Here is a 17,947-nt window from a genome sequence, read left to right as displayed (position 1 = left end):
TGCAGTAACCATCGCCCACACACGGTGTACGCTATGTCACTATTACTCTATGTGGAGGGCTGATGGTCGCTGTGTGCACTCCGGCTCTTCACCCCTGAGACACCGATCAGGTGAGAGTCAGTCAAGTGTTTGTTGTGTGGGAACTTGCCTGACTGGTCACCGACTCCGAGGGGAAGATGAGACGATTTTCTACTTAACTGCACAGAAACAGGAGAAAGGACTTCACAGGAGTAACACCGGCCTGAGGACTTAAAGGAGACCCCAGACACACGGTATCCAGAGTACAGAGGGCACCTGCAGTCCCATGTAACACCACAGATAACAGTGATAACTCTCTATATACAGATAATGCAGTAGATGTAACCTGCAGGCTGCAGTCCTGTGTAACCCCATATATAACACAGTGAAGAATACGTGAAGGTGTTTTAGCGCAGTCCCATGTAAGACAGTATGTACAGTAAGGCAGGTGTAATGCGCTTCCTAACATCCCTGCGTCCTCTTATATGGTTACATTGTATCTCACACCCTGACTCCTTAATAGTTCTGCAGTTGGCACCATATGGAGAGTGGTGCGGGTGATATGTGGCGCAGCGGAGCAGGGAGAGGAGATGATGGAGCGTGGCGCATTGTCAGTGAGTACGATCCATCTGTCTGCTGGAAGGATCCATGATCGCTCTGTGTGCGACCCATCCCCAGTGTCATTCGTTATGTATGTATATAACCTGGCACAAGTGTTAACCTAGTAAATGAATAGAAAGCTCAAACAGGACACCAAGAGTTAAACCTTCTTTGTTGGTGGCACTGAGCTCCCTGTGATGCATCCTGCCAGCTTGAGGCGTGTTGCTGCCAGGGCCTCCATATTGGCCCATATGGCCCTGGATGCTGTAATGCTGGGTGTGCCATCTCCTGCTCATGTTCTTCTGTACCTGCACCCACCACCCTAATATGCGGACCCTGAGGAACCGGGCAAAAGGTGAGTGACCGAGAGTAAGGGCTAATTCAGAGAAGATGTGAAATGGCACATAATAAGTACTCTGTGCCAATAATAGTGTCATAGTGTTCACATGTATAATGCTGCTATACAGCAGCCATAAAATATCCACACAGAACAGTTTCACAATATGTATCAATGCCATATACTAAATACATAATAATGCCATACTGTGCCTACATAATACTGCCATATACTAAATACTGTACATAATAATGCTAAACTGTGCCTACATAATACAGCCATATACTATATACATAATAATTCCAAACTATGCCCACATAATACTGCCATATACTAAATATTGTACATAATAATGCCAAACTGTGCCCACATAATACTGCCATATACTAAATATTGTACATAATAATGCCAAACTGTGCCCACATAATACTGCAATATACTAAATATTGTACATAATAATGCCAAACTGTGCCCACATAATACTGCCATATACTATATACATAATAATACCAAATTGTGCCCACATAATACTGCCATATACTATATACATAATAATGCCAAACTGTGCCCACATAATACTGCCATATACTATATACATAATAATGCCAAACTGTGCCCACACAATACTGCCATATACTAATTACATAATAATGCTAAACTGTGCCCACACAATACTGCCATATACTAATTACATAATAATGCCAAACTGTGCCCACACAATACAGCCATATACTAATTACATAATAATGCCAAATTTTGCCCACATAATTCTGCCATATTCTAATTATATAATGCCAAACTGTGCCCACATAATACTGCCATATACTAAATACTGTACATAAAGCCAACCTGTGCCCACATAATACTGCCATATACTAAATACATAATAATGCCATACAAGCAGCACAGTGGCTCGGTGGTTAGCACTGCAGCCTTGCAGCGCTGGGGTCCTGGGTTCAAATCTCACCAAGGACAACATCTGCAAGGAGTTTGTATGTTCTCCCCGTGTTTGTGTGGGTTTTTTCCGGGTTCTCCGGTTTCCTCCCACACTCCAATGACAGACTGATAGGGAATCTAGATTGTGAGCCCCGATGGGGACAGCGATGATAATGTCTGTAAAGCGCTGCAGAATTAATGGCGCTATATAAGTAACATAAATACATAATGTTGCCATATACTAATTACATAATAATACCATACTATGCCTACATAATAATGCCATATACTAAATACATACGGTAATACTACTAAATACATAATAATGCCATACTGTGCTGACCTAGTACTGCCATATACTAATTACATATTAATGCTATACTGTGCTGACACAGTACAGTACAGTATAATAATATCATACATTGTCCACATAATACTGCCATACTGACACATAATTCTCTTACATTGAGCCTGTAACGCTGCAAACATCTTTGCCATGCAATCACTGTGTAACGCTGCTATAACGTTTCTGTATAATACTGGCATATGATGCACATATAATACTGCCATATAAGCAGTAAATAATCCAGACTTATAATACCTGCATAACACAACTAAACAATGCATACATAATACTGCCATATTGTGCACGTGTAACACTGCCATTTGATTTATATATAGCACTGCCATACGGTCTATACATATTACCACACTACAGTGCCTCTGTGCTTAAGCTTCACAATTGCTATAGAAGACCGTACACTACACACATAATAGTGCCACAGAGAGCCCATAATTGTATCATACGGTGAACACATAATGTACTGGCACCACTTTTAGCTGACAGCTCATGGTCGGGGTGCATCAGCTGGTTGTGATTTTGCTTTGTACACTACAGTATATATATATATATATCGGTCACTCCATGCGCCTGTCATTAGCTCTGCCCCCGGTGGTCATACTGGGTGCAGCTGGACACGATCGTTGGCGTCAATAAATGTTAGAAGCTTTTAGCGCTGCAGGAGCGGGCAGGCTGTGAGGGGTTAAGGCGGACCCCCGCTGCTCCCTGACACCGCCGTCACGCCACTCCCCGAGACTATTAGGCGGAACATGCTGGGCAAAGCTGTTATTACAGGAGCCAGACGATCAGCCAAGCAACAGGAAAGGCATCAAGCGCCCAAGTGAAGGAGGAATACACGGCGGAGCTCGTCAAGGAGGCTGTCAGTGCCCGGGCTGGGAGGAGGACGCCAGACAGCGGCGGTGTGCGCTGCACCGTTAAGAAGACACTCACCTTCATCTCCACAGTGACAACGAACTTCATGACATTGCAATCCTCCAAAATCACAATGAGGCGCTACATGCTTCACACCTCAAAAATCTGTAAGGTCAGAGTATACAGAGTATATTGCCTATCTAGCATGCTCCCTTCATGGCCTGGTTACTCCATTCAACAGCCAGTAGCTCGCTCCTGACAAAGATGTCTCCATCCAAGACTACAACTCTGTGGTCGGTGTAGTGTTGGCTGAGAAGTGGTGGAGAACGTGTGGAGCTTCCCAGAGGTCCTTGATACCTCACATAGATGGGTCCATCCAAGACTACAACTCTGTGGTCGGTGTAGTGTTGGCTGAGAAGTGGTGGAGTACATGTGGGGCCGCCCAGAGGTCCTTCATACCTCATACATGGCTCCATCCAAGACTACAACTCTGTGGTCGGTGTAGTGTTGGCTGAGAAGTGGTGGAGTACGTGTGGGGCTGCCCAGAGGTCCTTCATACCTCATACATGGCTCCATCCAAGACTACAACTCAGTGGTCGGTGTAGTGTTGGCTGAGAAGTGGTGGAGAATGTGTGGAGCTGCCCAGAGGTCCTTCGTACCTCACATAGATGGCTCCATCCAAGACTACAACTCAGTGGTCGGTGTAGTGTTGGCTGAGAAGTGATGGAGAACGTGTGGAGCTGCCCAGAGGTCCTTGATACCTCACATACATGGGTCCATCCAGTAGTAAATATTCTGGATAGGTTGGATTGAGATTTAAAGAACTATTTCAACAGTCTAAAAAAAATTCCACCTGTCAGGGCTAATGCGTACGTGTGGCCCATATCATGTCGAAGAGACACCTGGGGCCTCGCGCCTCAATAATGTAGTGTTTTCAGGGAAACTTTCAGCCAAATGTGAAGATTCCTGCCCAGGTGAAGCGTACAGTATTCTCCCTGTGTGTCTCCAGATTATTGAAAAGAGACACCTTGTGCCTCGCGCCTCAATGTCGTCTTGTGTGTCTTCAGGCAATTGTAATAATTTTCTTAGACTGGAGAACATATATTTTCCCTATTTGGCCCTTTGACTTCATTTCATGAGGTAGAGACACCTTGTGCCTCGCTAGAGAGATCTCAGGAAGCAGAAAGCCAATTTCTAATGGTCTGGTTGGGATTAGTGTATTCTCACCATGACACTTCAGCTCCTGCTCTGAGTCACCTTGTACCTCGCGCCTCAGTAGCAGATTGCTTCTTGGATGATTCTATCCAAGTATGAAATCGGCAGCTGGACTGGACTCCACAGTGTCCTCCATGAGTCAATGTCGCCCCAATACAGAGAGGCACCGTGTACCGCACACCTCAGTAATGCAAAGCAGAGAGTGAAAAGTCTTCCAGGTTGTTATATACAGTGTATATATATATATATATACATATATATACACACACACACACACTCACTGTGTGTGTGTGTGTGTGTGTGTGTGTATATATATATATATATATATATATATATACATATACATACAGTCTTCTCTCTTTTGTCAGGTGGCTCGGTAGCAATATTGTGCACTACTTGTGTGGATGAACGTGGATAAGCGGCACTGCCATCACCGGGATTATCAGTAATGACCAGGTCTCGGGTCACAACACGCCCCGTAACGCCTCTTCAGCAGTCGCCCCAGCACTTTGGGTCATGTCTTTACATTTTCCTGGTATCTCGTCTCAGTATAAAAGGCGAATGGCGTCATCAAATGATGAAGGGGAGAAATATGGACGTGGCAGCGAGGACGGAGCAGATCTGGGAGATGAGAGGACATCTTTGTTCCTACCCTTGACATCAAATAGATGGGAAAAGATAGAAGAGTATAATTATATGCACGGAGGATGTTTTTTCTTTCGGGCCGCCGCATTGGCACCTCCTGTTTCTATGGCAGATTCTCATATGTCGCATCAAGGATTTGGAGCCTTCTGAAATAAGAATCTAAGAAATGTACATCCATCTTGCCAAATAATAGTGCCATGTGGTGCTAAACTAACAAAACCATACACTACCTATATAATACAGCCGTACACTACCTATATAATACAGCCGTACACTACTCATATAATACAGTCATACATTACCTATATAATAAAGCCATACACTACTCATATAATACTGTTGTACACTACTCATATAATACAGCCATACATTACCTATATAATACAGCTGTACATTACCTATATAATACAGCCATACACTACTCATATAATACAATCATACATTACCTATATAATAAAGCCATACACTACTCATATAATACCGTTGTACACTACTCATATAATACAGCCATACATTACCTATATAATACAGCTGTACACTACTCATATAATACAGCCATACATTACCTATATAATACAGCTGTACAGTACTCATATAATACAGCTGTACATTACCTATATAATACAGCCATACACTATCTATATAATACAGCTGAACACTACTCATATAATACAGCCGTACACTACTCATATAATACAGTCATACATTACCTATATAATAAAGCCATACACTACTCATATAATACTGTTGTACACTACTCATATAATACAGCCATACATTACCTATATAATACAGCTGTACACTACTCATATAATACAGCCATACGTTACCTATATAATACAGCTGTACAGTACTCATATAATACAGCTGTACATTACCTATATAATACAGCCATACACTACTCATATAATACCGTCGTACACTACTCATATAATACAGCCATACATTACTCATATAATACAACCATACACTACTCAAATAATACAGCCATACACTACTCAAATAATACAGCCGTACAGTACCTATATAATATAGCCATACACTACTCATAAAATACAGCTATACATTACCTATATAATACAGCCATACACTACTCATATAATACAGCTGTTCATTACCTATATAATACAGCCGAGCATTACCTATACACTGTACACTACTCATATAATACAGCTGTACACTACTCAAATAATACAGCCATACACTACTCATATAATACTGCCGTACATTACCTATATAATATAGCTGTACATTACTCATATAATACAGCTATACATTACCTATATAATACAGCCATACACTACTCATATAATACAGCTATACATTACCTATATAATACAGCCATACACTACTCATATAATACAGCTGTTCATTACCTATATAATACAGCCGAGCATTACCTATATAATACAGCTGTACACTACTCATATAATACACCTGTACACTACTCATATAATACAGCTGTACACTACTCACATAATACAGCCATACACTACTCATATAATACAGCTGTACATTACCTATATAATATAGCCATACACTACTCATATAATACAGCTGTTCATTATCTATATAATACAGCCGAGCATTACCTATATAATACAGCCATACACTACTTATATAATACAGCCATACATTACCTATATAATACAGCCATACACTACTCATATAATACAGCCATACATTACCTATATAATACAGCTGTACATTACCTATATAATACAGCCATGCACTACTCATATAATACAGCCATACACTACTCATAATACAGCCATACACTACTCATATAATACAGCCGTACATTACCTATATAATATAGCCATACACTACTCATATAATGCAGCTGTTCATTACCTATATAATACAGCCGAGCATTACCTATATAATACAGCTGTACACTACTCTTATAATACAGCTGTACAATACCTATATAATACAGCCATACACTACTCATATAATACAGCCATACATTACCTATATAATACAGCCATGCACTACTCATATAATACAGCCATACATTACCTATATAATACAGCTGTACATTACCTATATAATACAGCCATGCACTACTCATATAATACAGCCATACATTACCTATATAATACAGCAATATACTACTCATATAATACAGCCATACACTACTCATATAATACAGCTATACATTACCTATATAATACAGCCATACACTACTCATATAATACAGCTGTTCATTACCTATATAATACAGCCGAGCATTACCTATACACTGTACACTACTCATATAATACAGCTGTACACTACTCAAATAATACAGCCATACACTACTCATATAATACAGCTGTACATTACCTATATAATATAGCCATACACTACTCATATAATACAGCTGTTCATTATCTATATAATACAGCCGAGCATTACCTATATAATACAGCCATACACTACTTTTATAATACAGCCATACATTACCTATATAATACAGCCATACACTACTCATATAATACAGCCATACATTACCTATATAATACAGCTGTACATTACCTATATAATACAGCCATACACTACTCATATAATACAGCCATACATTACCTATATAATACAGCCATGCACTACTCATATAATACAGCCATACATTACCTATATAATACAGCCATACGTTACCTATATAATACAGCCATACACTACCTATATAATACCGCTGAACACTACTCATATAATACAGCCATACACTATCTATATAATACAGCTGAACACTACTCATATAATACAGCCATATACTACCTATATAATACAGTCATACACTTACTCATACAAAGTTAGGTCCACAAATATTTGGACAGTGACTGAATCTCCGTGATTTCAGCTCTGCAGGCCACTATTTTGAATTTAAAACTGAGATGAAATTGAAGTGGAGACTTTCAGGTTAAAGGGGATGAACAAAAATATCCTGTGAAACGTTTAGGAATTGCAACCATTTTCTACAAAACCTCCTCATTTCAGGGGCTCAAAAATAATTTGACAAATTAACTTCACCATAAATAAAATGTTCATTTTTAATACTTTGTAGAGAATCCTTTTGCTGGTAATGACTGCCTGAAGTCTGGGATCCATGGACGTCACCAAACGCTGGGTTTCCTCCTCTGTAATGCTTTGCCGCCTTTACTGCAGCTGACTACAGTTGTTGCTTGTTTGGGGTCTTTCTGCCTTAAGTTTTATCTTAAGCTTGTGTAATGCTGCTCGATGGGGGTGAGATCTGGTGATGACTCGGCCATTGCAGAATATTCCACTTCTTTGCCTTAAACTCTTGGGTTACTTTCACAGGATGTTTTGGGTCATTATCCATCTGTCCTGTGAAGCGGCGTCCAATCAACCTTGCCGCATTTGGTTGAATCGGAGAAAGAATCGCCCTGTTCAGTCACATCATCAATAACACTAGTGACCCCATTGAAAGCCATGCGTGCCCGCGCCATCACACTGCCTCCACCATATGTTACACAGGATGTGCTGTGCTTTGGATCATGAGCCGTTCCAAGCCTTCTCCATACTTTCTTCTTCCCATCATTCTGGTACAGGTTGATCTTAATTTCATCTGTCCAAAGAATGTTCTTCCAGAACTGGATGGCTTCTTTAGATGTTTTTTGGTAAAGTCTAATCTGGCCTTTCTATTTTTAAGGCTGATTAATGGTTTGCACCTTGTGGTGAACCCTCTGTATTTGCTCTTACAAAGTCTTCTCTTTATGGTAGACTTAGGCTAAGTGCCCACGATGCAGAAATGCTCCGGATTTTTTCTGCATCTCCCTGGCAGGAAAAACGCATGCGGATTTTACATGCATTTTTCCTGCCAGGTAGAAGCATTTGTGAAGCGTTCTTCACATGCATTTCCGCATGCGGGTTGTAAAGCGATTTTCCAAGCAATTTTAGAATCACTTGGAAAAGTGCTTGACAACTTGGTCACATTATATAAATCCATGCAACCGGCATGGATTTATATAGTGTGACCAAGTATTGATGCTGCAAATGCAGCATCAATAGTAAAAAAAAGAATAAAATGATGAAAAATAAAAATAAAAAAACATTATACTCACCTTCCGATGGCCCCTGGTCTCCTTCTCCAGTGTCTTCGACGGCTCAGGGTGGTGTAAAAGGACCTTCCATTACGTAATTTAGTCATGTGAAAGGTCACACGCCCGCCGACGTCAGTGGTCGCGTGACCTGTCACATGACTAAATGAGGTCATGGAAGGTCCTTTTACACCACCGCGAGCCGCCGAAGACACCGGACGCACCATACAGGAGACAGGGGGCCATCAGAAGGTGAGTATAATGTTTTTTTTTATTTTAATTATTTTTTAACTACAGGTACTATGGTACCTGGGTCTGGAGGAAACTCACCTATTCTCCAGACCCGGGTACCATCCGTGCATTGAATCGCTTAATATCCGCATGTGTACATGTACTCATGCGGATATTATGCGATTCAATGCAAGTCAATGCTGGCAATTATGCTGCGTTTCCGCAAAATTAATGGACGGGCTGCGGATTTTTCCACAATCATAATCCGCAGCGGTGGTTTCCGCAGCATGTGCACAGCGGATTATCATTGGGGGTAATGGGAGATGTATTACCAAGTCTTTTTTTAAGTGCTTTCGCTGCGGAAATTCCGCTGCAAAAACGCACCATGGGCATACAGCCTTAGATCCTGAAACACCTACTTCCTGGAGAGTGTTCTTCACTTGGGTGGATGTTGTGAAGGGTTTTTCTTCACCAAGGAAAGGAATCTGCGATCATTCACCACTGTTGTCTTCGGTGATTGTTCAGGCCTTTTTGAGTTCCCAAACTCACCAGTGCGCTCTTTTTTTTGCAGAATGGACCAAACCATTGTACACTCTCCGGTGGATTTATTTTTTTCCAACCTAAGGCCACGTGCACATGTTCAGTATTTTACATAAGTATTTGTGTTTCAATAATTTTATTAAATTTACAAGTAAATACAGAAAAGGGAGAAAGGAAAGGGAAATGGGGAAGTTGTTCTTTAATGAAGAGAATGAGGGATAAAGAATGAGAGGAGGGGAAGGAGAGGAAAGGGTTGAACTTACAAATGTAGCTCTTACATTGGTACCATGAGAAAATGCATAGATCACATTGGTCAAAAATCAATTAAACTGGAAAATTACATTGAATAAACAGAAATAACAAGAAACACAATAACATTCTTAAAATAGATAATGGTATCCCAAAATCAAATAAAGTACTTTTTTTTAACCACTACACATTATGGAAAACTGTTGTTCCACAATTCCCATTTTTTTTGGTGTTTTACAAGTTCAAGGGGGACAAATACTTTCACAATGCACTGTATATCCCCCATCCTGGTATATATGTCTCTTATCTTGGGCCCCATCCTGGTATATATATTCCCCATACTGAGCCCATCCCCCAATTCCGCTGTTCTTTAATGTATAGAAGCAAAAATAAATGATTATACTCATCTTCCCTCCGCTCCCCTACCACACGGCATCCTCTCCTGAAGCCGGCAGCGCGTGATGTCACTGTCATGCGCCCCCGGTCATATGCACGTCAGCTACTGGCCTCTGATTGGGTGAGCTAGGGAATAATGAATCGCCCAATATAACTAAGTCAAATAGGTACCGCGGTAATTGGACTATTAAAAAATACCTTTTATTAGAGTTCTCTAAAATTATATATCTTAAAATGCCTTAATAGTATACCAAAGAATAATGCACCAAAGAAAACAAAAACATGTGAAGAAGTGAAGTTTCAATGACCTTTATGCACAGGTACAAATATCTCACCGACACCCGAGTCAGATCGTCTCACCCCCTTTATGATTCGGGTGCTATGGATGTACCCAAAGTGCACAGTAATCCTAAAATCCACACAGTACATACAGTGCCTACAAGTAGTATTCAACCCCCTGCAGATTTAGCTGGTTTGATAAGATGCAAATAAGTTAGAGCCTTCAAACTGCAAACGAGAGTAGGTTTTATGAACAGAAGCATAAATCTTACAAACCAAAAAGTTATGTTGCTCAGTTGAATTTTATTAAATTTTAAACATAAAAGTGTGGGTCAATTATTATACAACCCCTATGTTTAATATTTTGTGGAATAACCCTTGTTTGCAATTACAGCTAATAATCGTCTTTTATAAGACCTGATCAGGCCGGCACAGGTCTGTGGAGTTATCTTGGCCCACTCCTCCATGCAGATCTTCTCTAAGTTATCTAGGTTCTTTGGGTGTCTCATGTGGACTTTATTCTTGAGCTCCTTCCACAAGTTTTCAATTGGGTTAAGGTCAGGAGACTGACTAGGCCACTCCAACACCTTGACTTTTTCCCTCTTGAACCAGGCCTTGGTTTTCTTGGCTGTGTGCTTTGGGTCGTTGTCTTGTTGGAAGATGAAATTACGACCCATCTTAAGATCCTTGATGGAGGAGCGGAGGTTCTTGGCCAAAATCTCCAGGTAGGCCGTGCTATCCATCTTCCCATGGATACGGACCAGATGGCCAGGCCCCTTGGCAGAGAAACAGCCCCACAGCATGATGCTGCCACCACCATGCTTGACTGTAGGGATGGTATTCTTGGGGTCGTATGCAGTGCCATCCAGTCTCCAAACGTCACGTGTGTGGTTGGCACCAAAGATCTCGATCTTGGTCTCATCAGACCATAGAACCTTGAACCAGTCTGTCTCAGAGTCCTCCAAGTGATCATGAGCAAACTGTAGACGAGCCTTGACATGACGCTTTGAAAGTAAAGGTACCTTACGGGCTCGTCTGGAACGGAGACCATTGCGGTGGAGTACGTTACTTATGGTATTGACAGAAACCAATGTCCCCACTGCCATGAGATCTTCCCGGAGCTCCTTCCTTGTTGTCCTTGGGTTAGCCTTGACTCTTCGGACAAGCCTGGCCTCGGCACGGGAGGACACTTTCAAAGGCTGTTCTGGCAGTGGAAGGCTAACAGTAGTTCCATAAGCCTTCCACTTACGGATGATGCTCCCAACAGTGGAGACAGGTAGGCCCAACTCCTTGGAAAGGGTTTTGTACCCCTTGCCAGCCTTGTGACCCTCCACGATCTTGTCTCTGATGGCCTTGGAATGCTCCTTTGTCTTTCCCATGTTGACCATGTCTGAGTGCTGTTCACAAGTTTGGGGAGGGTCTTAAATAGTCAGAAAAGGCTGGCAAAAGAGATCTTTAATCCACACATGTGAAGCTCATTATTCTTGGTGCCTGAACTACTTCTTAATACTTTTGGGGGACCAAACAGAATTCTTGTGGTTTGAGGGGTTGAATAATAAATGACACTCTGAATTAACTTTTAACGTTTAAAAAAAAAAAAAATTTGCTGCAGTGCATTTCCCACTTCCAGGCTGATCTACAGTACAAATGTCACAATGCCAAGTTAATTCCGCATGTGTCAACCAGCTAAATCTGCAGGGGGTTGAATACTACTTGTAGGCACTGTATGTCAAAAGCTAGTTAAGACCGCCAAGTCACAGAGGAATCACTTCCAAACACCATTCATATTGTCTGTGTGTGACTATGACTGCCTAGAAATAGATATCATATCTGCACATGAGTAGACATAATAACTGTATACACTTTGGATTTTTACAGTAATCCTCATTCACAATTCATAGTAAATACTTAACGATTACTGGCAGAATACAACCCTAAGCTTGGTCCTTCTAACACCATGTGCTCTATCTGGGGCCACTTATAGAATTGGCACTGATGTGTAAAAAACAGCAAGACATCAGCAAAATGTTCTCATAAAGGGGGCTGTATCACCCTTCATATTGCTGCAAAATATACTATGGCTATGACATTGGTGTATACACAAAATAAAACTAATATCTGTCACATACAACCCCTGGCAAAAATTATGGAATCACCGGGCTCGGAGGATGTTCATTCAGTTGTTTAATGTTGTTGAAAAAAAGCAGATCACAGACATGGCACAAAACTAAAGTCATTTCAAATGGCAACTATAGGGCTTTAAGAAACACTAAAAGAAATCAAGATAAAAAAAGCGGTACTCAGTAAGGGTCATTTTTTTCAGACCAAGCAGAGGGAAAAAATTATGGAATCACTCAATTCTGAGGAAAAAATTATGGAATCACCCTGTAAATTTTCATTTCCAAAACTAACACCTGCATCAAATTAGATCTGCTCGTTAGTCTGCATGTAAAAAGGAGTGATCACACCTTGGAGAGCTGTTGCACCAAGTGGACTGACATGAATCATGGCTCCAACACGAGAGATGTCAATTGAAACAAAGGAGAGGATTATCAAACTCTTAAAAGAAGGTAAATCATCACCCAATGTTGCAAAAGATGTTGGTTGTTCACAGTCAGCTGTGTCTAAAATCTGGACCAAATACAAACAACATGGGAAGGTTGTTAAAGGCAAACATACTGGTAGACCAAGGAAGACATCAAAGCGTCAAGACCGGAAACTTAAAGCAATATGTCTCCGAAACAGGAAATGCACAACAAAACAAATGAGGAACGGATGGGAGGAAACTGGAGTCAATGTCTGTGACCGAACTGTAAGAAACCGCCTAAAGGAAATGGGATTTACATACAGAAAAGCTAAACATAAGGCATCATTAACACCTAAACAGAAAAAAAACAGGTTACAATGGGGGCTAAGGAAAAGCAATCGTGGACTGTGGATGACTGGATGAAAGTCATATTTAGTGATGAATCGTGAATCTGCATTGGGCAAGGTGATGATGCCGGAACTTTTGTTTGGTGCCGTTCTAATGAGATTTATAAAGATGACTGCATGAAGAGAACATGCAAATTTCCACAGTCATTGATGATATGGGGCTGCATGTCAGGTAAAGGCACTGGGGAGATGGCTGTCATTACATCTTCAATAAATGCCCGAGTTTACATTGATATTTTGGACAGTTTTCTTATCCCATCAATTGAAAGGATGTTTGGGGATGATGACATCATTTTTCAAGATGATAATGCATCCTGCCGTAGGGCAAAAACTGTGAAAACATTCCTTGAAAGAAGACACATAAGGTCAATGTCATGGCCTGCAAAAAGTCCGGATCTCAATCCAATTGAAAATCTTTGGTGGAAGTTGAAGAAAATGGTCCATGACAAGGCTCCAACCTGCAAAGCTGATCTGGCAACAGCAATCAGAGAAAGTTGGAGCCAGATTGATGAAGAGTACTGTTTGTCACTCATTAAGTCCATGCCTCAGAGACTGCAAGCTGTTATTAAAGCCAGAGGTGGTGCAACAAAATACTAGTGATGTATTGGAGTGTTCTTTTGTGTGTTTGTTTTTCATGATTCCATATTTTTTTCCTCAGAATTGAATGATTCCATAATTTTTTCCCTCTGCGCGGTCTGAAAAAAATTACCCTTACTGTGTACCACATTTTTTTATCTTGATTTCTTTTAGTGTTTCTTAAAGCCATAAAGTTGCCATTTGAAATGACTTTAGTTTTGTGCCATGTCTGTGATCTGCTTTTTTTCAACAACATTACACAACTGAATGAACATCCTCCGAGCCCGGTGATTCCATAATTTTTGCCAGGGGTTGTAGTATTAGACCTGACACAGTCTGGATGTCACTGAAAGCACACATGTATGACTATCCAAACTATAGTAGAAAGGACTGTTCACCTGATTCTCCAGAGTGTTTTCAGAACCAAAGCTAGATAACTCTGTCCATAGTAGGGTGTGAGTGTCCTTCTCTTACAGTCTCCCAAGATACAGCCATACACTATCTGTATAATACAGCCATACACTAACTATATAATACAGCCATACACTATCCTTATAATACAGCCATACACTAACTATATAATACAGCCATACACTATCCATATAATATAGCCATAAACTAACTATATAATACAGCCATACGCTATCCGTATAATACAGTCATACACTACTCATATAATACAGCCATATACTAAACATACAGTATAGACCAAAAGTTTGGACACACCTTCTCATTTAAAGAAATTTCTGTATTTTCTTGACTATGAAAATTGTACATTCACACTGAAGGCATCAAAACTATGAATTAACACATGTGGAATTATATACTTAACAAAAAAGTGTGAAAGAACTGAAAATATGTCTTATATTCTAGGTTCTTCAAAGTAGCCACCTTTAGCTTTGATGACTGCTTTGCACACTCTTGGCATTCTCTTGATGAGTCATACACTACTTTTATAATATAGCCATACAATATCCATATAATACAGCCATACACTAAACATATATTACAGCCATACAGTACCAATATAATACAGCCATACACTACTCATATAATACACACATACGCTATACATATAATACAGCTATACTCTACTCCTATAATACAGCCATACATTAATCATATAATACCGCCACATACTACCCATATAATACAGCCATACACTACTCATATAATGTTGCCAACCATACACTACTCACATAATACAGCCATACACTACCCATATAACACAGCCATACATTAAACATAATATAGCCATATACTACTCATATAAGACAGCCATACTCTACTCCTATAATAGAGCCATATACTACTCATATAATACAGTCATACTTTACCCATATATTACAGCGATATACTACTCAAATAATACAGCCATATACTACCAATATAATAAAGTCATACACTACTCATATAATATAGCGATACACTACCTATATAATACAGTCATAGATTATTCATATAATACATCTACATTGGATATAAAAAGGCTATACACCTGTTACAATACCAGGTTTCTGTCATGGTTTTTTTCCACCTTTAATGTCACTCATAAACTGTTCAAATACATTGAGAAACAAACTTAAATCATTTTGAGGGGGGAAATGTGGTTGCATAAATGCGAACACCCTTTTATAATTGGGGATGTGATTGTTTTCAGAATCAGCCAATCACATTTACCCTCATGAAATACAGTAGTCATTTACAGCGAATCTGATTAACCCCATAGAAAGTGTTACAGTTCAAGGAGGATTTTCCTGACATTTTCTGGTCCGTAAAGAGCTGACAACACAGCAAAGGATCTGACTGTGCAAAGTTATCAGTCAGAAGGGTACAATAAAATTTCAAATGCATTAGATTTACTGTGAATAATGTGAAAACATCGTTAAAAAGTGGCTGAAATTTGGTACCACAGTGACATTACCTAGAACAGGATGTCCCTCAAAAACGGATGAAAAGCAAGAAGGAAATTGGTCCGGGAGGCTGCCAAGACGTCAACAGCAACATTAAAGGAGCTGCAGGAATTACTGGCAGATACTGCTTGTGTCCTGTATGTGACAACAATCTCTTGTGGTCTTCACATGACCAGCCAGTGTGGTTGGGGGAAAGATGAAAGCCTTATCTTTCAAAGAGAAACATCCAGCAGGAAACGTGTTATGTCTGATGGAACCAGGGTAGAGTTATTTGACCATAATTCCAAAAGGTGCAAAGCCGATCACTGCACATCACAAGAAGGTCACCATCCCCACAGTGAGGCATGGTGGGGGCGGCATTGTGCTTTTCGGCTGTTTTCGGCAGCTGTAACTAGGGCTTTAGTTAATGGGGAGATAATTATGAACAGATCCAAATATCAGGCGATTTTGTAACAAAACCTGTAGAGAAATTTCACCTTTCAGTACAATAATGGCCCTAAGTGACCTCCAAATGACCAGAAGTATGGCTTAACCAGAATAAGATGGAAGTTCTGGAATGGCCTAGTATGAGCCCAGACCTGAACCCAAATGACAATCTATGGTGACTTGAAGAGAGCGCTGTACACAGGAGATTCCCCCGCAATCTGACAGATGTGGAGTTACTGCAAAAAAGAGCAGGCAAAGATCACCAATTCTAGATGTGCCACGCTGATAGACTCTGACCCAAAAAGACGGAATGCTGTCAGAAATTTACAGGTGACTGTAACAAAGTATTAGGGTATGTGCACACGATCAGGAGCCACTGAGGGTTTGACGCTGTTTATGCAGCGTCAAACTCGCAGCGCACAATGTTACAGCATAGTGGACGGGATTTATAAAAAGCCCATGTCCACTATGCGTCTCCGTGCACCTGCGGATCCGTGGACACGGACACGGGGGGCATCTTTCCAGACCGCAGCATGTCAATTTCTCTTGTGGAGTCGCTAGTCTCCGCAAGAGAAATTAGATCAATAAAAAGTATTGAATGTGGTGAATCCGCATGATTCAATGAACACATGCGGATTCATCTGTGTTCAATAAACGCAGCGCTTTGGACGAAGCATAAAGTATACTGCGTCCAAAGCGCTGCTTGTCTGGATCGTGTGCATATACCTTAGTGTAAGGGTCTGCAGATTTATGCAACCACATTATTTTACTTCTTTATGTTTATTTTTCCATCCGAAAAGCACTGTCTGTGTTATAATACAGCCATACAGAGTTCACATGAACAGTGCATCCTTTCTGATTTCTTATTCTTTTGTATGTTTGTCACACTTAAACAAATTTAAATATTAGACAAAGATAACACAAGTAAACACATAATGCAGTTTTTAAATGAAGGTCTTTATTATTGAGGGAAAAAGAAATCCAAACCTACAGGGTCCTGTGTGAGAAAGTGATCCCTCCCTAAAAACATAACTTAACTGTGGTTTATCACATCTTTGGGAAGCTTAGTTCAATTTCTCTAGCAACACACAGGCCTCATTACTGTCACACCTGTTTTCAATCAACAAATCACTTATATAGGACCTGCCTGACAAAGTGAAGTAGACCAAAAGATCCTCAAATGCTAGACATCATGCTGTGATCCAAAGAAATTCAGGAACAAATGAGAAACAAAGAAATTGAGATCTTTCAGTCTGGAAAATGTTATAAAGCAATTTCTAAAGCTTTGGGACTCCAGCGAACCACAGTGAGAGACATTGTTCACAAATGAGGAAAACATAGAACAGTGGTGAACCTTCCCAGGAGTGGCCGGCCGACCAAAATTACCCCAACAGCGCAG

The 17,947-nt window shown here is 40.4% G+C and overlaps 1 protein-coding gene and 1 long non-coding RNA gene across 4 annotated transcripts in view; one reads left to right on the top strand and one right to left on the bottom strand.

Moving 5' to 3' along the window:
- FIBCD1 (fibrinogen C domain containing 1) overlaps positions 1 to 17,947 on the bottom strand; it is a 91,986-nt gene that overhangs the window by 38,820 nt on the left and 35,219 nt on the right. The window lies entirely within an intron of this gene.
- Positions 3,003 to 7,998, top strand: LOC141153158 (uncharacterized). The gene is made up of 2 exons (XR_012247247.1): positions 3,003 to 3,276; positions 4,688 to 7,998. It is a non-coding gene; the product is annotated as an uncharacterized lncRNA (long non-coding RNA).

This window comes from Phyllobates terribilis, unplaced genomic scaffold (genome assembly GCF_046119375.1).
Source record: "Phyllobates terribilis strain yellow unplaced genomic scaffold, ASM4611937v1 Scaffold_7__3_contigs__length_470593459, whole genome shotgun sequence".
NCBI lineage: Eukaryota > Metazoa > Chordata > Amphibia > Anura > Dendrobatidae > Phyllobates > Phyllobates terribilis.
The sequence above is the reverse complement of the archived record's forward strand: the minus strand, read 5'-3'. Positions and strand labels throughout refer to the sequence as shown.